Source organism: Lygodium microphyllum, unplaced genomic scaffold (assembly GCF_053477565.2).
Source record: "Lygodium microphyllum isolate KBCC unplaced genomic scaffold, Lygodium_microphyllum_v1.1.10 scaffold_125, whole genome shotgun sequence".
NCBI classification, from domain to species: Eukaryota; Viridiplantae; Streptophyta; class Polypodiopsida; order Schizaeales; family Lygodiaceae; genus Lygodium; species Lygodium microphyllum.
This window is the reverse complement of record NW_028229608.1, coordinates 6,164-32,411: the sequence shown is the minus strand read 5'-3', so window position 1 is coordinate 32,411 and position 26,248 is coordinate 6,164. Positions and strand designations below refer to the sequence as shown.

At 39.6% G+C, this 26,248-nt stretch overlaps 1 pseudogene; it reads left to right on the top strand.

Moving 5' to 3' along the window:
• The first annotated feature begins 24,344 nt into the window (after positions 1-24,344).
• Positions 24,345-25,490, top strand: LOC148008533 (pyrophosphate-energized vacuolar membrane proton pump 1 pseudogene; annotated as a pseudogene).
• The last annotated feature ends 758 nt before the right edge of the window (positions 25,491-26,248 follow it).

The following is a 26,248-nucleotide window of genomic DNA, read 5'->3' as shown; positions in this document are numbered from 1 at the left end:
GCGTCTTCATTGTGGTAATGTCTCGGCTCTCCAAAGCAAGCTGAAATTGGTCATAACCCGAATATAAATCACCCATGGAATAAATTGCTCTACCTGCAAAAGCCTCAGCAAATTTATCAACAATTCGCCCCGAACCAACATTTCTAATAGTGACTTTATTGACAGGCTGTAAATCTTGAATGGATCGCAAAGATCCATTCTTCTTAGGCACAATAAACCATCGGTTGGAATATGGAGGTGAAGATCGCTCCAATATTCGCATCTTTATCTTTTCATTTAACAGCTCCAATAACTTAGGAAAATGAGCCCTTGGAACTAGAATTGGTTTAAAATTCCAAGGAACGTGTGGGACCGTGAAAATCACCATTGGTGCCACAACACTTGGATCTACACAAGATCCTTCTCACTAGATATGATTCACAATCTCCCTCATCACCATCAGACTTGGAAGAATAGACATCCAAGTTAGAGTCCTACCTGAATATCTATCCCCGCATGGATGATCAAAAAATTATCTTTACCCCTCTCCCATTGGAAGGATTTGCCCAAACATGGGGGCACTATATCAATGGGGAGAATCATTAGTTCATTGATTGGAAAGGCTTTGAAATGCATATGGTTCAAGCATTTGTATCCTCCGTGAAAAAAGAGCGATTGGCAAGATAATGGTGTACTCTTGACCAATGTAATATCACTATACAAGAATACACAAATCAGTTTATGAACTTGACCATGTATGTGGAGAGCATTAATAATGATATCAAATTACATAAGTAGAACTATGGATTGGAACTGAGCCTATCACTAGATGTCATGGCTCAAAATCCAACCAAACTATTTGATACAATTAAATTGGGTGAAAGATATGCAAGAAAGTATCATAAGAATGAGAGTTTTTAGCAAGGTTATGGACAGAGTCCCATCCCCCATTGAGTTCAGTCCCATATGGGGGTGGTTCTAAAAGCAACTCTATGCCTAATAGCAAAACCCCAAAACACCCACTTACTCCCACTTCCATGTTGAAAGAAAAAAATGTACTTTTAGGACAACACTTGGATCTAATGTTGAGAGTAAATATGTTGAAAATAGACACTCCACTACATCACCCTCCAATGACTCAAGTTGCCAAAGGTTTATTTCCTCAGATGTTGTGAAAACGAAAGCAAAAAGGCCTGTGTTTTAAATGTGGGGATAAGTACACTGTTGAACATGCCTCCAAGTGCCCTTAGAAGATAGCCAAGATCAAAGTTCATAGCACATATGTAATAGAAGATTGGCACAATGATGAGGATGAATTAACTATTGACAATGAGGATCATGCTGAGGATGTGGACCACGAGAAATTCTATGACTCGAAGGGTTGGGTTCTCCTTTAACCCACACGGTTTTCCATCCAATGCACTTGCTTTGACATCCCACCTAACTACCACCTCCCATTGCTCCATCTCCTTGGATGCTTGGACGGGTTTTAGGAGCCCTAGCACCTTGTGCATCCAAGGCACTATTCATGGAAAGGATGTATTTATCATTGTGGATACTAGTAGTACTCAAAATTTTGTCAATAGATTAGCCATTTACTAGTTTAAATGCACCCCTACGAAATTACAGCACCCCCTGAAAGTTTAAGTAATAGATGATGGCGAGAAAGAAATCAACATTCATGTATGTCCTACAGTCCCCCTATGTTTAATTGAAATTTATGTAGCATTGGTTGACCTAATTGCATTAGAGATGGGGTCCATTAATGTTTTTTGGGGTTTTAATTGGGAAAAACAATTGAAAAAATTTGCTATGGACTTCTCTCAGCTTTACATGGAGTTTATGATGCATGGATAGCTTATCTGCTTAGGAGTTCATGATAATGGTGATTTTCGGCTCATTATAGTAAAGCAACTCGAACAAGAGTTTAAGAAATTCTATTAAGAAATGGCACCACTATCTGTATGGCAATGGCTTTCAAGTAAAGAGCAAACAAAGAGTCCTCCACTACTTCTTAACTCAATCTACTTTGACTTCTAAGAAAATGAGATGGTTGGCAACATTGAAAAACTATGATTTTGACATTTCTCACACTTGAGGCAAAGATAACATCATGGTTGGTTTGCTCTCTCAACTGTGGGCATGCAAAATATCCTCCTTTTTAGAGTTGCATAGTGATTGGATTGAGGATCTTTAAGAAGATTATTTGTTGGATGTGGACTTCAACCACATATTTAAAAAATTACAACATGGAATAATGACTGAAAACTCCCAATATCAGCTCAAGCATGGCCTTATTTGCTTCCATGGCAAGATTGCCATCATCCACACTTCTCCTTTCACACAAAAGATCATGGAAGATATACATTCTTACCCCACTTCTAATCACTTAGGTGTTTTTAAAACTTATGATAGGATTGCCAAGAGCTTTCACTAGAAAGGATTATGGAGGGATGTCAACGATTTCATTATCAAAAAATGTTCCATGCCAACAAAACAAGGACAACACACTTAGGGCTTCTAGCCTCTTGCAGCCCCTTCATATTCTTGAAGGGCAGTGGACATATATCACCATGGACTTAATCACGATCTTCCCGTTTTACAAAGGGCTCCCTGGCCTTCCTTCTTGCACCGTATGCCGGCACAGGGAGGGATGCACCGTTGCACCATCAAATGCGCACAAGGTATACAACCTTTGCACAAGTGACTGTGAGGATTACATCAATGGGTTTCAAGAAAAGGCTGCCCTCCTGTATCTATCAACAGAGCGTGAGACAGAGGGTGGGCTGAGTGTGACTGGAGTGTCTTCATTCAATTACAGAGAGGTGAGATTGAGGGACGTTATGACACTTGGAGTTAGGTATGTTCCCGTTTCCCTATGCACCCACGGGACGGGTCTCTACCATCATCACAAGACACATCACCCTGTTCTGTACACTGCACTGTAAGGCTCCCTTGCCTTCCTCCTTGCACTTATGCCAGACGAGTTGGATGCACTAATGCACCATCAATTGTGCACCCAAAACTTATAATTGCATAGAAGGGAAAAGTCTATGAATCGCATATTTGTATGGAGTGTTATGTCTTGCAATTATTTACATCTTTTTAGGAAAAGTATTTGCATTCTCTAAGGAGAGGTCACCTCTTGCCGCAAGACAATTAGATCAATCTAGGTAAATCGCTTGTAATGGCATAACCCACATGGGATTCATAAAAACATAAATAATTAGTATGACGAACACCTCAAAGTGCTAGGTAGGGTTTAGTTACGTTAAAAAAATTCTGCCTAGTATCACACTTGGGATGCCAAGTCAAGACTTCCAATCCCAAAGATCCTACCCACATTCACGGAATGTTAGGGTTAGTTAAATGCAAGAACAATCTAGGGTCCTCACCCTAAGGATCGATTGGCCAAATACTAGACTTCCATTTGAATTTAGAAACCCTAGGGCCAAATGTTGTCGGCCTAGTATGGTTAGGGTTGGGTTGGGTCAAGAGAACTCCCAAATCCTACATCTTAACCAAAGGTATTCTCGACCAAAGAGTGCCGTTTGATGAGAGAACTAATCCCGCAAGTCAGATGCAACTCCTATGCAACAAGTTGCAACGTCGCATGGCTTTGTGTTTAAATCACAAGATAGATTTTCCACTCCTTAGAACAAGGTTGGCATGTTCCAAGTACAAGTTTAATTTGCAAGAGGATGACTAGTCATCCTGCTACATCACCCTTCTGTTAAGCTGAGTTGCCAAGTTAGGGTAACTATGAATTTCCTAGCAAGCAATCAAGTTAGGGCGACAAGGTTGCCCACGATTTACTGTCTTAGTTTAAGGAACCTAAGGTGTTTGTTGATTTGGGTTAACAGGTATAAACCCTAACCCAAGGATAAAAGGATAAACAAAAACCAAACCCTTAGGGATCTTGCCAAGTCGCAATTGATCTCCGATCGAATGCTGGATGCATTCGGAGAGAAGGAATATACCTTTGTAGTTGGCCAAACAAACGACCACTCGATTAATTGTGTTTGTATAGTTAGGTGAACTGTTTGTACTTCTTTGCTCAATTAACTAAAGTTGGAAAAATAATTAATGCTTCAGGTTGAAGGCCTGGAGGGAGAGGCAACATCAGTTACCCCCGACTGTCTACCTGATCCTATCCAAGGGGGTTGTTAGCCGCGCCACGTACGTGGACCGAACCCGCCGCGAGAGGTCTCTGCATGGGTGCTACTTGGAGCAAGAGGACGCTTGGGTGCCAGCTGGGGCTCTAGCCATAAATCCCTTGCCTTCGGGTCCTGCACAAGAGACCGAGGTGACTCGAGATTGGATCTTGAGGCCCACATACTAGTCTTCAGGTGGAAACTTGGATTAGCGATCCCTGAGGATTGCTGGAATCGCCTTCGGGCGGATTATGGATTAGCCTTCAGGCCGGACTATATGATGTATTCCAAAGACTGATAAATAATATCAATTGTTGAAAAGGAACTTGCTTGACATTGTTTTTCTATATCAGTGCTTAAGGTACGTGAAGGAACCGGTGATTAATTGGCTAATTAAGAAAGCTGTTTTTGCTTGTGGTAGGTAATTAGATAACTAAAGCAACCTTGAGGAACATGCGGTGGATGCGACCATGGGTCCGTCCTACGGAAGGGTGGTCCCGGTTGGCCGAGAACTTTTCTCAACGGAATTGACAGCATGGAACGATGACCTAGAATCTAGAGTACTAGAGTCCCGATTTATGTTTTTTTAGGGGAACGGAATGGGACTATGCCTTACGGGTAGAGAGGTCGAGCTTTGCATCCCTCTCATTTCTCATTCTCCTTGAACCAAGTGCAGCACGAATCCGCTTCGACCCTGACGTTTTTGCGTAAAGTAGTTCGTCTGGGGCTCGACGCTAGTTACTTCCGAGAAACTTGACCATTAGGGAAACCCTGATTCCGGTTGATCCTAAGTGGGGACGATCAGAATGCTTCCGCTTCATGGCAGACTTGAGAAGACCTAGATTGCAAACCCAGTGATATTCTGTGGGAGTGCTGGGCGGCACTTTCTGGACTCTCTTCCCGATGGGCTACTAAGACGTGTCCTACAAGTGAACACGTGGACATGTTATAGAGCACTTGGTTACCTCAATGCCCGATTGAGTTGCCTCCTCTCATGAGCACTCCAGTAGCTCCATGATCCAAGTGCAAGCTTCGAGTGAGCTCGATCCTCATGCTCCATATTCCAAGCTCCATTGCTGTGAGCAAGAGAAGAGAAGCAGAGAGGAGAAGATGGAGAGCTTCTCCACCATAGTCCCTCACCCTCACACACTCACTCCCTCACACTCTTACACTCTCTCTCTACCATGCAAGCTAGGTGATTTGATGCTATGCATTCGATCAATCTAGTAGCACTCATACCCTTAATTATTTATTTGGCCATCAAGTTCTCCAACATACATGTAGGCACATCATGAAACAATTTGCCTAAAGGTTGTCTATCGAACTTGTGCATGATAATGTTGTATGTAGGTGACAAAGACTCAATGATTTTGACCGCAAGGGATATGACCCTTATATTGCAGGCATGGAAATTTGATGCAACCCATCAATCCTGCCATGCTTTGTCTAGATGCTCTAACTGTCCAGCTCAAGACGGAAGAACTTTTGTGACCCCCTTTCAAGTGTGGTACAAAGTGGAAAGGGGTACTTGACATGAGTGCATCGAACCTTGTGCGGTGCAGAAAGAGACATGTAGTAGTATTGTGTGTTCCTTAGTGCATTCCCAGGGGGTCCACTAGGGTTTACCATATGGTACCACGTCAGTGTAAGGGAGGGGGTTATTTAAGGGAAGGAAGGTACATTTTATAAGGTAAGGTCCCATAAATAGGGGGTAGATAAGGGGTATTTTCATATAGTTCTTGCATGCAGGTGACGTCTCCTTATTACTACTGGTGAATCCCCCGTGAGTGCATTCAAGTTCTACGTTCTCCCCTTCCTCAAAGGTCCAAGTGAAAGAAGATGAATGATGCAAAGTGCTAGGATCATGCCTTCCATATAAGGAGACATGCATTTGTACAAGATGGCAGTGTGGCCCCTTCAAAAAGAATGCTTGTGCCATCAAAGTGTGAATTAGGGCAACTGAGGTCCAACTTTCTTCAAGGGGATATGGATACTTAAGACACACCTCTTGGATTGTGAGGTATGCGGCTACCCCACAATGGTCAAATGCAGCCTCACAGAAGTGGAGAAATGTGGCCACTCAAGCATGGTCAAATGCTCTCTCCTACCTCGAACACAGCTTGACAATTTTGTCAAACTAGGCTTCCTCTCACATGAGAATGCCATCATTTCGGACCTTTGCCTTCTATGCATGGCTTCTAAATATGCTCATTAGGCGACCTTCTCTTGCAATGCTCTTTTCTACCTTTTGAGCCCTTTGCCTCCTCTCACAAGGCACCACCTTCTCTCTCCATCCCTCTCTCCCTTCCCTTTATTTATCTCTATCTCTTTCTCTTTTTATTATTTTTATCTTTCCATGTCGGTCTCTCTCTATTTCTCTCTCCCTCCCTTTATTTCTCTCTCTCCCTCTCTATTTCTCTCTCTCTCTCTCTCTCTTTATTTTCCCTCCTTGCAGTCTCACCTCTCTCTCTCCCTCTCCCTCTCCCTTCCTCCTTTCTATCACTATCCATCTTCTCTTTTTATTTTTTTGTTGCCCCTCTCTATTTTTTTATTTTTCTCTCTTTCCTTATCTCATTATCTCTCTATTTATTTTTATCTCTCTCTCCCTCCCTATCTCTATATCTCTCTCTCTTTCTCTCTTTCTCTCTCTCTCTCTCTCTCTCTCTTCCTCATTCTCTTTACTTTTCTCATTTTTTAAATTTTCTCTTCTTTATCTCTATATATTTATATATATATATATATATATTTATTTATTTATTTATTTTTCCTCATTCTCTTTACTTTTCTCTTTTTTAAAATTTTCACTCACTCCCTCCCTCCCTCCCCCTCTTGCTATTTCTTGTTCTCTCTCTCTCTATATATATATATGTGTGTGTGTGTGTGTGTGTGTGTGTGTGTGTGTGTGTGTGTGTGTGTGTGTGTGTGTGTGTGTGTGTGTGTGTGTATAGCTCTTGCTCATTTACAAACATGCAAAATACTGCTCTTAGGTAATGATGCCTTTTTTTCCTCAGTACACCATCCCTATTTGTATCACTATTCGTATTAGTGACATAAGCAACGATGCTAATAGAGACATAAATAGCAACAAAAATAGTGATACTACGTTATCGCATTGGAAATGGCCATCATTATGGCGATACCACTTAACTGTGTCAGAAACGGTCCTTGTTATGCTTTTATTTCCTTGTAGTGAATATGAGTTTATATGCAAGTCAATCAATATTCTTTAGAATTTTAAATGGGCCTATAAAACATGGAGATAACATTGTATCTTTTCCAAGAAACAAGTTAATTCAACGAGGCTCAACTATCAAGAAAACCATATCACCTTCACTAAACTCTAACATTCTCTTTTTCTTGTCATGATATTTCTTTTACCTTAGTTGTATCTCTTTAATGTGTTTCTTCATTCTTTTTAAATTTTCATCGATTATTTTAAGCATTTGTTTTAAATTTTCTACTCTATTTAAAGCATTAAAAAATGAATAGGAGTCACATAGTTATAACCATACATTGTTTCAAATAGAGTCATTTTAGTTTATGCATACAATGAACAATTCTATGAAAATTCAATTAAGCCCAAATATCCACTCTAGTTGTTTTATTTTCATTTACATACATTTTTAGTATGTCTTCTATTAAGACCTGGTTCACTCTCTTTGCCTCTTCATCAGTTTGAGGATGAAATGTAGTACTCATCCTTAGTTCGGTTCGAATGGCCTTAAAAGTAGCTTGCCTAAAGTTAGATGTGAATTTTGAGTATCTATCATGAACAATACTTTTTTATATGCCATGCAAAAGAAAGATTTATTTCACAAATAATTTAGCTACATTTAAAGATGTGTCAATCTTTTTCATTGGAAATAAATGTACAATTTTTGTGAGTCTATCCACTAACACAAAGATACTGTCGTACCCTTCCTTGGCAACATGCAACTTAGTGATCAAATACATAAATATAGATTTTCACTTGTGAAAGGGTATATCCAATTGTTGCATTTCCTGAGGCATTCATTTCTGTTCAATTTTAACTTGTTGACATTCCAAACATTCCTTCACATATGTTCTAATGTCCTTCTTCATCCTTGGCCAAAAGAATGAGTTCTTGAATTTTTTGTAAGTCTTTGAAAATCAAGGATGAGTAGAGAAAGGCAAATTATGGCATTCCTTAAGAATTTCTTTCTTTAAATTGGAAGTAGCAAGAATACACAAATCATCCAAATAATAAATATTACCCTGAAGTATATTAAATTTTTCATCACAGCTTTTTTCAAGTTTCTATTTAAGAACAATAAAATTTTAGAATACATGGGATCATCCTATACTTCAAGTCACGCAACATCAATTATGTCAGTTCTTCGTATAATAAATAAACTATTACACATATGCCTATGACTTAAAGCATTAGTAACTTTGTTTTCCTTTCTAGGGTATATATTTAATATCAAAGTCATATTCACATAGCAATCACGACCATCTCTTTTTTTAATTATTTCACAAAGGCTAAGTAAAAATATATTTTTGACTTTGATGATTAGCTCTCAACTCACATTTCACACCAAGTAATAAATGTCTCCAATATTTTAGAGCACGAAATATATTAGTAAGTTCTAAGTCTTGTACACAATAGTTCATCTCATGTCTCCTTAATTTCTGAGATTCATAAGCCACTACTCTCCCCTCTTGTGTCAACACATATATTTGTATATTCTAAAGATTATCAGGAACATGAGATATATCTTAGAAAGACACTTTATATTTTGAGAAAACATAACCTTTATGCTAAATTGAGTGAATGTTTCATTGTGCAAAAGATAAGATTGTTTATCTAGGAAGAGTTATTTCTAAACAGGAAACTCATATAGATCTAGAGAAGGTAAAGAATATTGTTGATTGGCATGTACCAAAATGTGTGAAAGATGTGAAATGTTTCTTAGGATTTTCTCAGCATGAGAAAACTCATATTCGAGGTTTTTCTAAGATAGCTAGTCCTTTGACTAAGTTAACTAAGAAAATTAAACGTGCACATTAAATTAATTTGATACCCAAAAAGGACAGGCATCCCCGTCAACTTATCGCTTAAGGAATCCACCTTGTGTATGAGCCCCGATAAATAAATATAGTTTTACGAAATCCACCGTGGAATAAAAAACTCATGGAATCCACTATGAAATATACCTCCTGGCATCATGTTTCCATAGGCTTATAATCCATCATTCTATACTTGATTAGCATATCCTATGCATATTGTTTCTGTAGTAGCCAAATTCCTTGAGGTGTACTCACTACCTCAATGGTAAGAAAATATTTCAACTCTAGCAAGTTTTTCACTTTAAACTCCATGTATAACATGTATTTTATTTCATTAATACCATGGTCATCATTTCTATTAATGATCAAGTCATTTACATAGATGATGAAGACTACATATCCCAACCGTAAGGTGGCACTACTTTTCTACTATTTTAGTAATTGTGATGAAACCACTTTTAGAAGATTCTTGAAATAATTATGCTCTAAAGCGTATGCCTAGAAGTGTCAAAAATACATATATAAAGTGATATAATTGAAAAGTAGTTTAGTTTACTTATATCATTGAGTCAATTAGCCTATTTCATAAATAAATTTTCTTAGGAAAGTGCTATCAATGACATTGTTTTTTGTACAACCTAGCCATGCTTTTATCCAAATTAACTATGATTTGCATTTTCCATTTGATATCCAAGTTACTAAAAATGCAACCTAATCCAAGCATTCCATACTCTCAGTACATATTTAAATCCATAAAGTGCATTTCTTAGCCTACACAGATGATTCGGGTAATCAGGATATACATAATCCTCAACATGTTTCGTTTGCACTTTGTCAATCGATTCTCCATTCAAAAGTGCATGTGTGACATCCATCTACCAAAGCTTCATCCCTTAGATAGTTCCAAAGTAATGATAGTTCTCATGGCTACCTACAAAAGTAATGACAGTTGCCATTGAAAAGAGGCCTCAACTAAACTCTCCACCATGATGTGCTCACACGCTACAAACTAGAGTAGTTATGTCTCCACAAACACCTTCCACTCGCAGAAATAGGAGCTTGCCTTGCTCTTATACTCTGAAAAATTAGGCTACATATAATGATTGAAGTTGTTGACAATCAACATCAGATACTTGGTCTTCCCAAGGGAGGCCTTGCCCATAGGGATGCAAAGGTCAATATGAACCAACTCATGCAGAGTAGAAGCCCTCTTACTAGCATTCTAAGAAAGTGGCTACATATTTTGGCTGCCGATCAAACAGTTAGGAGACAAATTATGAGCAAGAGGGAAGTAGGAAGTCCGTCCACTATCTCCTTTCAAAAAGCTTGTTTTATAGTATTAAAATTGAGATGATCATAACAAGCATACCAAAGTAGTTGGAATTCATGGGAACACCTCATAGCTAAGGTTGTGAGTATGTAAAGCCCACCCTCCTAGGATCTTGCTTAAAGAATGGCACTGTAGAAGTATCCTCCATTGTCACTGCATTTTGGTACATATGACATGAATACCAAACCATGTAAGACCATGAACAGACAAGAAGTTAAAACCTAAATCCAATACATAGAAAATTTTGGCTAAAGAAGACTACCTATTTGGTAGCAAAGGAATAGTCCACACTCTTTGAATGGGAATAGTAGAGTTATCACTGACGGTGACTGTGCCCTCTGTGACACTTAGATCCTAAAGCCAATCCTATCTATAGGTCATGTGAGAAGAGGCCCACTCAAAAGGCTATTGGGGTAACCATCAAATCCTTTGAATCCTTCTCATTTGGCTTGAAATGGAAAAAGAAATTTCAAGCACTTCTCTTCAAGATGAGTATCCTTCCCACAATGTGCATACTTGGGCTTCTTTTTCTTCCTCCCATCATTCTTGTCATCTTCCTTCTTGTCCTTGCCTTCTTTATCTTTTCTACACTTGTGCATACTTGGGCCTCTTCTTCTTCTTCTCATCATTCTTCTCATCTTCCTTCTTGTCCTTGGCATGTGCCTTCTTTTTCTTTTCTCCACTTGTACTTGTAGTAAATGGCTTGGTTGAGCTAGAACCACTAGCCCCAACCTCTCAAAGTTGCCTGCTGTCATGCTCCAAGTCAAGTAGTAAAAGCTTCTCGCTTAAGAGTATCTCCTACGTTCTTGATGTGATAAGGCTAGTGTAGAAAACATCAAAACAAGGAGATGGCAACTAAGTCAAAAGGATCATAGCCATGTGTTCAAAGGATATCATCTGACTAAGAGAGGCAAGCTCACCTCTCATGTCCTCCATCTTTGTGATATGCTCCTTTATAGAGGAGGAATCATCAAGACTAAGTATTTAAAACTTTTTCTCAAGGGAAATCTTGCGGACAAACATCTTATGTTGATGTAAATATGCAAGCTACTTCCACACTTCTGGTGCAATCCTCAGCATATGTGAAAATGTAGAAGGACAGAATCTTGTGAACTCATAAAAGAGAAAGGATTGGGCTTGAGAGTTAAGTTGATCCCACAAGGCTGCATGGTCCATAGAAGTTCTATTTGCTAGATCCTCCTTAGGACGAGGGATGGAATGTGAAACAAGAGCCAAATGATCAAAGATGTCAAGTATACACTCCACCTTACATGAGCAAAACAAATAGTTTAAACCACCTAGTTTGTGTTCTTTAGGTGATGAGGATAATTTAAGCACCTACAACAAGGATATCAAGGACAATATCTTCATTGAGGATGAAGCCTTCGGTGAAAGATGAATAGAAGGGGGATGGATGCATGCTAATCTCGTCTCTGCTCAAAAGAGTATCTAAAAAGAAGATCCTCCTCGGAGTCATCGAAGCTCATAAACTAGTAAGATATGATCGATCTTATAATCACCTAGAAATCTGCATTTTGATGGATACAATGGAAATCATAGAAGGTAATCAACTAACAGAGACTATAGATGCATCATTTGTCCCGAAAAATCTATTAGCTATACAACTTGGAAGTTGTCACTTGTACCAAGTTATTATCATGCACAAGATGTGCTCACCTAAAAAATGTAGAAATTCATGCCACTTCATGGACGAATGCTATCATGTAGGACCTAGAGAGTATTGCCTAGCTGTTATGAAGCTCAAATGGGGTAATGCACCACCTGTATGGGCTATAAATGCAAAAAAAATGTAGGCTAAATATGTGCATTTTGAAGATTTGGGCTACTTCTCTTCCGATGAAAACTTGTTGTTCTATAAGAAATCTCTAGATTGTGTCATCAATTAGGCCATGATACCATGCCAGAGTGCACAATAGAAGAGAAACATGAACATAGAGAGAAGGAGAGATTGAGAAGAAGTTGAAAAGGAAGATGAAGGAAGAATACTACATTGGCTGAAAAATAATGCTGATACAATGGTAATGGAGTCACAACGTCGGTATTTAAAAAGGACTGAAGGACCGACTCGGACGTGTCTTTAAGCCTATATCTTATTCCGTTTTAGCTATGATGTCCGATGGTGTTGATCGTGAGACAAGATGGAACAACAGCTCCGATTACAAGAAGCCGCTACATTATATTCCAGTCTTACACACAAGGGACTTTTAATCAATCCCTATATAGGAAATCTTGTGAAATGTAGGAAATGTTGCAATATTTCCTATGTGTGTACGCATGTATTCCCTATGTACAACTAGGAAATCACATTTCCCACATCTAATAGTAGGGAATTAAAGGTCAATATAGACTATTTCCTACATTCTTTTAAAATTCTCTATGTAAGAGTACACATGAATGTTATTCCCTACTTCTCCTTGTAGGGAATCATAGGTCACTATGAAGATTTCCTATGTTATCTCTAAATTCCCTATATAACAGAATTTTGAAAGAGTGCCATTTTCTAATTGTAATAGTAGGAAACTATAAGTACATAGAGAATTTCCTACCTTCTCTCAAAAATCTCTATATGGGAGATTATAAGAAATTCAAGCTTTGATCTAGCTCGTAAACACAAATCAAAATTAATGAAATCGGAAGTAGCCATATGAAGGTGATCCTAGATTTTCTAACCCCCCTAGACACATATGAACATGTTGCATACACACGTGCCTACATTTACATGTGCACACATACACACAGAAACACAAGTGTACATGCTTACATGTGCACATGATAGACACACACACATGCAAGCCTCTTTAGTTTTAGTCACAAGGCCATATCTAAATATAGTCATGGGCTTATTTATCCCTCGAGTAAGTTACTCGTGAATATATGTGTGCATCACATGGGTTCAAAATAAGGTATTTTTAAAATAACATTTTTATACATTTTTTATATATAGAAGGCTATAATATAAAGGGGTTATTTACAAATTGAATAGAAAAGGGTTATGTTTTGTTCAAGAAAAATTCATAGATTAGGATATTTATAAATAGGCCATGAATGCATGTGATGTAGAGGATATACATATAGTAACTTCCTCGAGGTTTATCCTAGCACTAAATGTTTGAAATGACCACCATGTTGTAGAAAAATGAGGCCTCAAACCAAGTAGTTACATACCTATTTTGTGCAACATTACTCTCTTTTCTCTAACTTTTTTCAGTGATATAACCATTCAATGCCTATGTTTTGATATTTCATGTAGACATAGAATATTGTATTATGGCATACATGGCAATGTTTGGATTAAAAACCTAATAGATCTTCATGCATGCCTTAAATAAATTTTTCTACAAATCATGGTTATAAGAACAATAGTAAAATACTCATCCTTGCAAGCTTGGACATGTCAATGTAAACATAATCTTGGTCTAGCACTATGACCCTTGGATGAGAAACCATCAAGATTTTGAATGGTTATAGTGTTTGGACTAATGACCTAGATGGTTTAAATGGTCCAATTTTTTTGAGATATCCTATTACTCTTGTTAGAAAAGAATGTTGATAGTTGTATAACTTCTTTAAATGAGAAAGATGGTGCTTGCCTTTGACTGCCATAGTGAAAACAAGTGTCCAATGAGCCATAATCTTCCTTTAGTAGTTCTTAAAGTAGCAAGACACATATGTTGTATACTCTAGATTACTCAAAAACCATGGGATCTCCTAGTAACGCCCCTTATGGACTAACTTTTAGAGGTCCCTAGAAAGGAGGAGTTACACTGTATGACTATTGCAACCATAAAAAGGAAAAATACAAAATACAAAGCAACATAGTTCAACAATCCATTGTGATGGCTTGGTTTGTAGTCATTGTGATAGAGCAATTCTCTAAATGAATGTAAGGATGGCACTATAAGCTTGGATTATCAACAATCTGTAATCAATCATTCATATTGCATCAAAGAATTGTAAGGCACAACATGAGAGCAATTTTGAAAAACCAATAAAAATGCATTTGTATATTTGTGACAAAAGTGCATAATATAGTTTCCCTTCATTAGAGTCTTGGATATATGTATACCACTTTATAATTGAAGATGATACCAAAGGAAAACCCATGTCTATGTGTCATTCATTAGATGCCTCCCAAACCTAAAAAACTATTGAAAAATCTTGGAAAAATAGCACTTTCTATTCGATTGCCAATGTGGCATCACTTGGGTGCTTTTATTACCCTCCCCCTCTCCCTACTAGTTTGGTACCCCCCACAACCACACACACACACACACACACACACACACTCTCTCTCTCTCTCTCTCTCTCTCTCTCTCTCTCTCTCTCTCTCTCTCTCTCTCTCTCTCTCTCTCTCTCTCTCTGTGTGTGTGATGCCCTCAAGGGTCTTCAGGTGATGTTCCCCAAAGCCATATGGAAACAGATTACAAAAAAATCTTGTGAACCCATCACTTTGAGAAAAAGTTGTTGGCTTAACCATTCTAGAGCATGAATCCAAATGTCAAACACTTTTGGCTTCATTTGTATGCTTACTAGAAGATCCTAAGCTTTTTTAGGTAGCTAGAGTATATAACATACTATCCTTGCATTTTAAGAACTTGTACAATAAAATTAGAGCTCATTGGAAGCTTATGATCATTAGGGTAGTCAAAGGCGAGCAACATCATCCTTAATTAAAGAGTATATTTTCTTCTACTAAGATCAATAGGATGCCCCAAAAATTTCAACCATTTGACTAAGCAATTAAAACACTACAACAATTGATGGTTTCTCATCCAAAGCATATAAGGTGTAGAACCAAGACTATGTTTATATTGGCATGTTCAAGTTTGCAATTAGGAGTAGATTCTCACCATAGATCTTTAGCCTTGTTGTAACCCACATTATAAAAGCTTGCCTTAATTACTACAACCATATTAGCCATAGCTTTAAAAACACCCATCCATTACATAGATACGATGTGAAAATGGACACACTAATTCAAACAAGAAATCTTCATAATTTGGGAACAAGGATTCAATCATTGTATCTAGAAGACATTCCCAATATGTTCTACTCAGGGATAGTAAGTGCTATAGAGCCACACAACAATTGGGAGGAATCGATCCTTTGACCAGTTCAAACACATACACCCACCTTAGCCAACTAAGCTAGGGCTCCTTGATATGGGTTCACAAGTTACCTTTGGCTCTTTATGTCCTTAACCTAGTACATCCAAGTGACATTGTAGCACTATTCCAAGTCCATTCATACCTTGGTTGGTTTGTTAGGAGTTGAAACATGCTTCAACTTAGAATTATCACTATCATTATGAAAGGTACAATTTTAATTAAATTGATGAGAATACGTCAAAGAGAGAAACACACGCGAACAAAAACACTGAGAACAGAGAAGCAATAACAGTTTTTATTCTGGTTATGTTGCATCAGCTCCTAATGGAAATGGAGCCTTGGAAACTAGTGGTGATGATTGAAGGCAGATTCTAGGCTCTCATCATATGTTGTTGTCCCCCATCCTCTCCTGCAAGGACAAGAGCCCCTGCATCCAGATCTGCACAGTCCTCCAGAAGAGCTGCCGCAACCTCCTCTGCTGCTCCTTCGCGTGCCACTACTACTGCTGCAATTTTTTGGTGCTCCTTCGCGCGCCACTACTAACGCCCTAAATAGTAGGCATGTGGGTGTCAGTATAGCAGGTCTGCCTATATATATTTACATACACATATGTATGTATGTAGAGAGAGAGAGAGAGAGAGAGTGTGTGTGTGTGTGTGTGTGTGTGCGTGTGTGTGTGTGTGTCTAAAAATCTCATAAGTTTGAATAATCTATACTATGGATACTGACACTAATAACTAATATTGCATTTGCTCTCTAGATTAATAAGAAAGACGGATGATGTTACACTTTAGGATTTTTCACGCTGTGTTTGCGTAGGGGCATCACAACATAAGAGAGAAAAGAAAGAAAAGGATGGAGAGAGCAACAAAAGAAAAAAGGAAGAGAAGTTGTAGCATAGCAACTTTGCTTCCCTTACAATGTCCTTCATGGCAATGTCATGCAATAGTGGAAGATATCGCAAAGTGGCCTAGCATTCCTTTCGTGCAAAGAATGCAAGGAATGCTATTAAGTCAATTAATCATTAAAGAAAAGTTGATCCATTGGGCAATCTTCTAAATAGTTTCCATAGCTCCTCAAGCAAGGTGTAAGAAGAAGAAAGGTTCAGTATCTATTCTTTTAGGCAAACATTGATTTGATTACACTTGCATTCTCTATAAATCTAGTGGGTGTTATATGTGTATCATTGTCTTTGGTTGCATAGTGCATTTCTATCATTGTCTTTTCTTACATAATGCATTTTGAGTTTTTCATTTTCATGAAAGCCGATGCCCCTCTTGGAGTTAAATTACTGATATGGTCCTACCTAGCAAATTGCTAGAGATATCAACCTAACATACACCTATCAAATTGCTAGATGTCTCAACTTAACATGCCTTTTGGAGATAGTACAATAGGTAATTTCCTTGTTGGATGAATCAACACCACCATGAATTACAATGGAAAAGACCCATCTAAAAGAGAAAAAGACATTCAATGTAAATGTCATCATAAAATGTTGAGAATACATTTGTTATAATACACACACAGTTAGACACAAGGCAAGCAATAGGATCTATGGCTATGGTTTACCAAGATGCTCACATGTAGATGCAAAGCACAAATTTTGAATGCCAACATGCACACATTCGATTCTCAAGAGCAAGAACACAATACATTGTACAATTGAAATGGTGCATACGTCATAAGTGTAGTGTAATGTATGTTGATATTAGGAGCAAGCTCAAAGGTTCCATCATCATTGAAATTGGCATATTGGTTGATCCTTGTCACAAGTCCACAAGTCCAATAAATAGGGCGTCTAATAAGGTAATGCAGAGTGAGTGAGTGGCACATTGATCAACCAATATTGGGGCTGGCCGATGGCCGGTGCAAGAAACCACCATCTAATGCCTCCAACAATGACGTCGAGAACTTTGTGCACGCAGGAGAAGGCAACACTCTCTCCAGTCGATCTCTATAACACCAAGAGACTCAACAGAAGATCACTGAATCATCATATAGCACCAAGATCAGTCAAAGAAGAAGACAAAGAAGAAATCGTTGCCCCGAGCTCAGATATGCTATATTTCGTGCAGACACCATCTGTGAAAGCACGAGTATAAGTAGGAGGCTGGGGATTCAGGGCTCCTTGGAGGGATTTCAGGGCTGATCAGGCGGTTGCATGCCATGCCATCTTCATGGACGGCCACAGGTCCTCGTTCACGTACGAAGCCCTAACGGCCTGCAGCGCACAGAACCAGACCCTCACCTGCAGACCTGGGAACAAACCCCTAGCCTGCTTATCGAGAAAAGGCCAAACGGCCAACGCACAAGAAGCAGCCCAGCTAGTTTCCACACACATTGTGCAGGATGAATCTCAGGAGAGTCAGAACAATAGCATGCTCCTGTTCAATGTCCCTGGAAGCACAGACTTTCCCTCTCATCCCCATCGAATAGGGTCCCCTGTTCAAAGTCATGTAACTCCACCTAATTTGGAGCCCCCTTAGAGCCATCATCAGCATCAGTATGCCAGGATATTGGATACATGATCTGGTCAATTGGGTCCGTGGCTCCTAGCCGAGCTCTTGGCACTTTGGCCTCCAGTTCTAGTCGAATGAGCCCCATATATCCACCACAGGACCTAGATCCAGCAGGTTCTAATTTGTGTACTGATCAGAATACTACGAATTGGAATCAGATTCTGGATGACATTGAGGATGATCAGTGCCAGATGCACATTGACCACATGAACATCGCAAGTCACGATGATGCTGCAGTACCGTCGTCGTCGATGTCTATTAATTATCAGCCATGGGATCACATTCTGGACGACTTCGAGGAGTACGAGCAACAACAACAGCTATTGCTGCGCATGACTTATGAACAGGATCAGGTGTCCGTGCAGAATACCTTGCAGACAAGCAAATATAATATTGATCTGAAATTTATACACGGCATGACTCTGCCATTAATGGATAATGCACAGATGAATGCAAGTACCGATGTTCCTCAAGGGTACTGGGGCCAGATTCTCGACAAATTCGACAAATATGAGCAGCACAGCAGGTGCTGGACGCACAAACCAAGAATGGTATATGTACTGAGCATTCACCGGTGAGTAGAGTCGATCCACTGCTAGCTGATGATTATCTGCAATATAATATGGTTATGAATGTAGGTGGTACCTGCATGAGTACCCATTGTCCCTCTCAGTTTGCAGAAATTGGTAGCAGAAATATATTCCCCTGGTGCCATGCAGAGCAACAAGAACCACTATTTGAATTAATAGCAGAAAAATCCAATGGCACCACAGACACAGGTGATCGACATGATGACAGTATGTCTGTAGTGCAGACATTGAAAACCGATAAGGATGATAAGTTCCAACTGATGCATGACTGCATGCATACATGCCACGGTATTGATGAAGCAAGCATACTGTCCTCAACGTCGGTTCCGCAGTCCTGGGATCAATTTCTTGATGACTTTGAGGAGTATGATCGGCAACAGCAGCTACGTAACATGAATCATGATCAGGTGAGCGTGCTGCAGATAGCCCCCTTGCTCGTTTGATAGCCAATGTGGTGGAAACTCCACATGCTTGCCTGACTCTACAATTGGCCTCACCAAGGTCTGTTTGTGCAACAAGGGCTACCTCTGGGAATCGAGCACAGGCATATGCCTCGAAGGTACTGTGCTTGTTTGTTGTTTTGGTAACTTTTTACTATTTACCTTCATGCTAATTGTGTCACCAATAACCAAATAGGTATTTGCATTTCCAAAACCTCATGGAGGTAAAATTATTGCTGCTAGAGAGGTATATATCATCTTCAAAATGACTGTGATTTCAGTCGTCCACCAACAGTTAGTTGAAAAGTTATGTAGAGAGCCATAGGGCTGGAGGTTTCCTGGCACTAAGCTGGGTGGTTTTTTGTTGTTTTAGTCTGGGCATCAGCTAGCTGCTGTTATTTGGGATGTGACAAATGGGTCTTGCCTAGCTGAGCTGAAATTACACAAATATGGAGTTCCTGTTATGACAAATGGGTCTTGCCTAGCTAAGCTGAAATTGCTACTGTTATCAAGTATGGCAGTGTCTTGTTTCTTGGAATCATAATGCCAAATGTGGTGGAAGCTTCTCAACTTGCTAACTTACCTATATCCATCATAGTGGCTCTGTTGACAGTTGTCAGTTTTTTTTAGCAAGGCCCTTGATTCTGAAAATCATTTGGCCCATGTTACTTGCCATGTGAACTATGTTTGCATGCTTGGAAAAGGTCTAGAGTTGTAGCTAGCAATCAGAATATTGGTAGCTACTTCTGGAGAGAGCTTGTTATAATAGTCAAGATTTTTTAGAGCTGCTTAGAAGAAGCGACTGTGGGCTGCAGGAATAGAGAGATCATGAAGAATTCGGTCACTTCAGGCGATAATCATGGCGAATTCGGTCAAGATATCCTGAACAACAACAACCTCCTCGAGATCAAGGCCAACATGGCTACAAAGGATTCTGATCCATCTGATAAGTCCGGCCATATCATGAATCAAGTGAATCAAGCTGATATTGCAGGGTCAAGTGGTATGATTAACATGTCCTTAAATTGACCATGGACATCCATGCTACTTAGCGGATCAAGCCCATGCAACACTGGTCAAGCATGTGCTGCAGCTCAACAACATGGGTGGATCAAGAGGCATGATTGGTGATGATGATCTACAGAATTTGCAGGATAACTTCAATTGGGTATCTTCTGCTGCTAGACATCTTCAAGTTGATAACTCAGCAAAAGTGATGGATTTGGAGTCAGTAAACAGGAGCCTGAATGCAGGTTTGGTTGGAGCCGCTGGTTCTGAAGGCCTCTGGAGCCAACCTATCTTCTCAACCATGCATCATGAATAACCCTGCATCATTGTCCTACCATCATTAGCATCAACATCACAATGTGAGATCAGCTGGAGCTGGACTAGCTGCTGCAGCAACTTGTTGTGATTTGAAGGTACATCTATATTACATCATCATCTTGCATTTTCTTGCAAGCACAATATTACAAGACCTGACATTGGTGGTTGTCATGCATGTTTTACATATGATCAACCCTGTAGTCAAACAAGATTATCAAGATGTGTAAGTACCATTAAACTGGCCTCCAGTGCTTGATCAACATCAAATCAAGATGCATAATCCTCTGAATCCATTGATGAATATTAGTGCTCCTAGTGATCACAGACTGGCCTGTCAAAACCAGATCAATTCAAACTAGAGCTCTATGCAAGATGTGACAAATAGTTTATCTGTTAATTATTTACATCAGGGAGCTTTGCCAGCTACATCAATAGTAGGGAAACACATGCAGAATCCAAGTATCATGAATAACCCTGCATCATTGTCCTACCATCATCAGCATCAATATCACAATGTGAGATCAGCTGGAGCTGGACTAGTTGCTGCAACAGCTAGTAGTTGTGATCTGAAGGTAAATCTATATTACATCATCATCTCTTAAAAGGGACAACACTAGCCAAGAGTACGTTGATGGTCAGGTTTTCTCACTCTCAATGTTCAAAATGTGTGCTAATATTTCAAGGACTAGCAACATCAAGCACCATGGCATGGATTTCATTAGAGGCTACATGTTTGTTGGCTTTGTTGGCTAGGCTTTTCTATGATTTTGTAGTATTAGGTGGTGTTGGCTACATGTTTGCTAGGCTTTTTTTTTATTTTGTAGTATTAGGTGGTGTTAAGGTGTAACCAACTAAAAGCTTTGTATTTATGAGTGTATAAACAATGAATTTGGTTTCTTTATAATGCTATCAATATACTAACTCCAAAATTTGCAGCCATCATGTGAAGGATTGCAAGCTGCAACTTTACATGGTGCTAATTTTAACTATTCAAATAGGTTATCGCTGAGGGAGCAACAACATATCATTTGAAATTATTGATCCCTACATTGCCCAGGTACAAATTTTCACCAACAGAAATCTTAATTTTGATGCACAATCATTATCAAAAAATTTTCTAGGACAGCAATTAAGAACATAGTGCATGCCTTTCTCCTTTGAAGCACCCCCTATCATAGGCCCTATCAAAAAGCATGTGGATAGACATGTTTGGGAGTACAGTTATCAGTGCAAACATCACTAGCAGCAATGGGTAAGATAAGGACTACAAGCTCACGGTGACATGTGGAAGAAGTAGGAGATGTATTTAGTAAACTTCACGCTAAATTCCATGATGCACAGAATCTGTAGAAGTAAAGTAAAAAATGATCCCTTTTGTATCGACTTCTTGGAGCTTAATGAATTAATAAGAATCATTGGGCATATTGGATTTGAAGGAGTGGATTCTTGACTTCTCTTGAGACCATCTATGGATTAGTACTTGAGTTCACCTTAGATATTCAATAGCTAGGACCAATCTAACTTCTTGTGAAATATGGCTTGCTTGTAGGACAGTTTTCATCAACATCATCATTTCTAATAATATTATCAATGTTTAGCTAGTATTTGAGCAAATCAAGGCTTATTTCTTGTGAATCTTTGTCTAATCTTTTAGATGAATCCTATGCCCACTTGAAACCTCACTACTGAGAGGCTTGTTCTATCTAGCAGCTTTTGCCTATGGAGTAAGAGTGGTCATGGTAGGAGCTCTTCTAGACACGTGCAATGCCAACAATGTGCTTGGAGGAGGTGAAGCATATCAAACCCTGGACTGCCACCACAAGGTATGTATTCTTATGAAGGAAATCCATAGAAGGTACATCTATTACTACTTTGGTGCTCTTACATTAGCTGCACCTCTTGCTACTTTGGTTGTAGCAAGCCCAATAAAAGGTTAGATTGGTTGAAGTTTGAGCTTGATGGATCTATATGTTTCATCCGCCTATCTAAAAAACTTGCTAAAACATTGAAAATGAAGAATGTAAGTTGAGGGTTTTGATATCCTATTTGCATGTAGTGGTAAGCTAAATCAATTTGACTTGGTATGATACTTCAATCTATTGGATTCCTATCTTTTGGGCAAACTCAACACTAGCATATGTGTTTGGTAAATCTTATTGTTTGAGAGTCTAGCTAGCTTTGCATTCGACGATCACCCTTCTTCTTATGTACAAAGTTGAGAAAAGGCCTCTGTCCTCTTCCGCCTGTGATAGCCAGCTCTATAGGGCCTTTCCTTCGTGAGTGGAGATGGCGGCTTCCACAGAATGGAGCAAACTGGAGGACCTCGTGGAGAATCTTAGCTCGCTTGACACGACTGCCAGACTCAAGGCTCTTCAGGATGTCAAGAACCAGATTATTGGCAACAAGACCAAGAAACTTTCGTACATCAAGCTAGGGGCTGTACCTCGAGTGGTGGAGATACTAGCCAGCGACACAAAGACACCATTGTTGGTACAGTCTGCTACTGCTATTGGGAGTTTTTGCATGTGGAATTGAAGCTGGTGTAAAGGCTGTTCTGGATAGCGGTGTTCTTAACCAGGTCAAATCCTGTCTATGAATAGGCTCTTTTTCCAACATTCATCAGGTCAGGATACTTCTTCTATTGGCTTCACTAGATCTGGTGAGGAAACCATGTCAAATCCTATTGGAGGTGATGGTCCCTTTCAGCAGCAACTTGCAAGTAGATTTGTGGAAGTTGATACTCTGCCACACAGGGACAACTTCAATGGTACTGATTTGTGTGGTGAAGGGGGTTGTGACATGATCCTAGAGACTTCATGAGTAGGAGGCCCAACGTCAAGATTTGTGGAAGTTGATACTCTATCACACAGGGACAACTTCGATGGTACTGATTTGTGTGGTGAAGGGGGTTGAGGCCCAATGTCAAGATGTTACTTATTTGCTGATATTGCAAATTTTCTTGCTCAACGTTGGGTTGATGCCATCTCATCTTCTGATTCAGTAGTGGTGGCGATATATTTGGGTGAAAGTGAACATCTCCCAAGATTGTCTGCAAGATCTGGGAATGCTAGTCCAGAGAATCTACAGCAGGGCTGATTACATCTGGTTTTGTCATGGTAGATGACAACTGGTTGAAAGTGAACATCTCCCAAGATTGTCTGCAAGATCTGGGAATGCTAGTCTAGAGAATCTGCAGCAGGGCTGATTACATCTGGGTTTGTCATCTTTCACCGAACATCTCCCAAGATTGTCTGCAAGATCTAGGAATGCTAGTCCAGAGAATCTGCAGCAGGGCTGATTACATCTGGGTTTGTCATGGTAGACGACAATTTGCAGATTTGGGAATGCTAGTCCAGAGAATCTGCAGCAGGGCTGATTACATCTGGGTTTGTCATGGTAAACGACAACCTGGGTGAAAGTGAACATCTCCCAAGATTGTCTGCAAGATCTGGGAATGCTAGTCCAGAGAATCTGCACAGCAGGGCTGCTTACATCTGGGTTTGTCATGGTAGATGACAACCTTCACACGAGAATGTTGAGGTTTTAAATTTCATGTTGAACATGGTTCCAGAAAGCTGATATTGCCATGCTTCATGATGATCATCCTCGTTCATTATTATGATCGTCCTCGTTCGTTATTCCATTGATGAGCGTCTATATTCCAGCTGATGATACATTGTTTCGGTTATATTCTTTCCAGCTGATGAGGGTCTATATTCTCGTGTGAAGGTTCAGTACTAAGCCCTAGCCTTGCAAATACGATCCAAAGCAGGAATGTGCCCTAGCTCTCTTTAAGCAATTTTCACTACAATTGCATTTATATTGGGAGCTTTGACGTCCATAATGTCAGGATTTTTGGGCATGATGATCGCAACATATGCGAATGCTCGCACAACTTTGGAAGCCAGAAAAGGGATAGGCAAAGTATTCAAAATCGCCTTCCAATCAAGTTCGGTGATGGGTTTCTTACTTGCTGCTAATGGCCTCATAGTTTTATACATCACTATAAAACTGTTTCAACTTTATTGCAAGGATGATTGGGAGGGTCTTTTTGAGGCCATCACTGGCTATGGGCTTGGATGCTCATTCGTGGCTCTATTTGAAAGGGTTGGAGGTGGAATCTATACCAAAAATATGGATGTTGGAGTAGATCTTGTTGGAAAAGTAGAAAGGAATATCCCAGAGGACGATCCGCGAAATCCAGCGATCATTGTTGACAATGTGGGTGATAATGTGGGAGATATTGTTGGAATGGGTTCAGATTTGTTTGGCTCCTTTGTTGAAGCTTCTTGCGCAGCTCTTGTTGTGGCTTCCATGTCATCATTTGGCACAAATCATGACTTCACTGCTATGTGCTTCCCTCTACTCATTAGCTCTATGGGCATTGTGGCATGCCTCATCACAACCTTGTTCACAACTGATGTGTTCGAGATCCCAAATCTAAGGGATATTGAATCTACACTGAAGAGACAGTTGCTGATATCCACCATCTTAATGACATTCGGTGCAGCTTTTGTTTGTTTGTTGGCACTACCATCCACGTTTTACATATATGATCCTAACGGTGGTGCAAACATGGTTCAAAACTGGAAACTATTTTTTTGCGTTAGAGTAGGGCTTTGGGTAGGGTTGGTAATTGGCTACGTTACAGAGTATTTCACTAGTAATACATACAGACCAGTCCAGGATGTTGCTGATTCTTGCAGGACAGGAGCTGCTACTACCAATGTCATATTTGGTTTGGCACTTGGCTACAAGTCTGTAATTGTTCCAATATTTGCTATTGTTGTTGCCATCTATGTCAACCATACCCTAGCAGCCATGTACGGGATCACAGTTGCAGCTCTTGGAATTCTTTGTACCATTGCCACCTGTCTATCCATAGATGCATATGGTCCCATAAGTGATAATGCTGGTATCGCAACTGGTCTCTGGATGACCATGATACTTCTTACACATCTCTCCACAAGAAGCGCAGCCGGAGTATAGACTATGAGGCCGCGAAGGCTTTCAAGATGGACAGATTCCTCAACCATAGGACTTCTTCAAAGTCCAGCTTGCGGCATTAACAGCCCCCAGTTGACAGCACTTTGGGGGAGCACTTTCTTAGATTAGAAGAGATGAAATTGCAGATGAAGAGAGTCTGAGCGATTTCGTGATGATTTGGAGACCAGGCGTACAAAGATGTTCCTAGAGTCCCAGAAGCAGATTGCTGAGATGTTTGCTTGGGCTCTGAGCAGCAGTAAGAAAACTGATGAGCTCTTGCTGATGATTGTCGGTATTTTGTTCATCATTTGATTATTCTAAATGTTTCTTTCTTCCAGCTGATTTTTGGCTCTTCATGCTACGTTTCATATCATTTCATCTATATTATAGCTAATGCGTTGAAATTATTCCACGCTTTGTTTATAAGAAATGTTTCGAGCTGATGGGATGATATTTCATTTCATTCTTATTCCAGCTGTTGATATGTTTCAGCTGATATTTCATTATTATTCCAGCTGTTGAGTTGTTCTAGTTGATGTTTCATTGTTTCCAGTTGTTGTTTGTCTATTTTCAGTTGATTCGTCTGTTCAAGCTTATGTTTATTCTACTTGATGTTTTATCTATTCTAGCTAAGGAGCTGATGTTGCAGCTAATGTGTGCTCACTTGATGCACTTCTGGGATTCCACTTCCGGTGTCTCGTGTTTCTCTTCTCTTCTCTCTTCCTCCGTTCCTTGTCTCCCACGCGCGCTGTTCAACAAGA